Genomic DNA, 1,826 nt, shown 5'->3' with positions numbered 1-1,826 from the left:
GCTTGTCATGCATTCTTTCCAAAAATCGGGACTTTTTTAAAACGCCAAAAATCAGGACTGTCCCGCCAAAACAGGACGTCTGGTCCCCTTATATTAAGGGCTGACTTTGGAAAGTCAGTTGCCAATCCTTCTTAGTAGTTGAGTCGGGAAGCTTTGCTCAAATGTGTCGACCAGGGGTTACCCTGGAGATATTTGAAATGCATTGACCATCTTCCAGCATCATGGCAACACTCAAGCCAGCATAGTACGACACACTGACAGACAGGTAGTGGCCTCCCTGTTTCCAGGACTATTTTAAAACCAGGCGGATGTTCTCCTAACCAATCCATCCGGTGAAGTCCTTCCAGTGTGGTCTTCTGAGAAGAATAGTCGTGGAGGATGTGCAGCTATTTGTAGCGATTAGAAGAGGAAACTTCTGGGGCTTCTAGATCACTGGCTTACTGTCTTTGGAAAAGATGCCCAAGGGCTAAGTGCCCTTGAATGGAAGGGTGGTGACATCACCTCTGTGTTCCTTGTTTATTCCGGGGCATGTAATCAAAAGGGAGCTATCAGCCTTGCTTCGGTCACATCAGTTCCTTTGTAGGCAGGGCCCCTTTGCCTCCATGCAGCATGCAGGTATTAGTGGTCTTTGCCCCGCTTCCCCACTGCCCCATCCAGTTGATGTTTAGTAAGCTTTTACTGGGTACCCTGGCATGGTAGAAAATGGAGGCAGGGCAGAACCTCATCTGTTTGCTCAGAAACCATCATCTGGGGGCATCGCTTCTTCTGCCCAAGGCTTCTGACAGTGTCTCAGATGAAAAATGCTTTTTAGAATTTAGGAGCAGACCAACATTGCATCTCTTGGGAAACTAGGTTGCTTCCTCCTCTGAGAGTGAACAGGAAAGTGGGAAAGAGAGTTCTGTATTATCTGCACACACTACACCTCACAGTAAGGGCTGTGGGTAAGTGCTCGGCTTGACTGCTAACTGAACAGTTAGTTGATGGTTTGAATGGCCCAGAGAATCTGCAGGAGAAAGCCTGGCAGGAATCCTGCTCCTGTAAAGCTTGCAGTCTAGAAAACCCAGGGAGGCAGTGCTCCTGTGCCACACCGGGTCGTCATGAGTTGGAATTGACTTGGTGGCACACAACCTCCTTCATACATGGAGGGCCATTCCCACCCTCCCTTCCCTCCCCCATTAAGACGCAGGGAGGTTAACTGATTTTCCAAGGTCTCTCTAGATTTGTCCCCAGTTGGGCCTGACTCCTAACCCACACTTTCTTATCTTTCCAGTTGATTCTGGTTCCCTTTTCTCCCTGACTTCCTAGATGCTCAGAGCAAAGGTGTGATTCCTCTCAGCAGTTGGCCACACTCTTCAGTTATTGGCATGTCTAGGGTCATGAGGTAGAAGTCAGAGTGATGTGAAAATGGAGGGTGACCCCATCAGATCGCAGAATGGAGACCGACTACAGCATTACATAATTGCTGGACCACTAAGAACCATGGCGCAGCCAAGTTGACGCATATCCTGCGCCATCTCAGCCAGTGAGTGTGACTCTCGCTTTGACCTTGGCGGCATTCACTTCTGCCAGATATATGTCATTAAATGTGAACTGTCTGATAATGAGATAGTAGATACATGAGAAATAAGTGTTCATTCACTTCCCCTCATGGGAAGTGTGTTTATTTCTATTTCCCACAGCTCATGGAGACCCCATGCATAACAGATGGAAACACTGCCCAGCCCTGCATCATCCCCATGACCAGTTGTAGGTCAGACTCCGACCTGTATGGTTTTTAGTCTACAATTTTCACTGGCTGATTTTTGCCTTTCTGGCTAAGGCATAAG

This window comes from Echinops telfairi, unplaced genomic scaffold, assembly GCF_000313985.2.
Source record: "Echinops telfairi isolate 266 unplaced genomic scaffold, ASM31398v2 ScPeMD7_7412;HRSCAF=8450, whole genome shotgun sequence".
NCBI classification, from domain to species: Eukaryota; Metazoa; Chordata; class Mammalia; order Afrosoricida; family Tenrecidae; genus Echinops; species Echinops telfairi.
The sequence above is the reverse complement of the archived record's forward strand: the minus strand, read 5'-3'. Positions refer to the sequence as shown.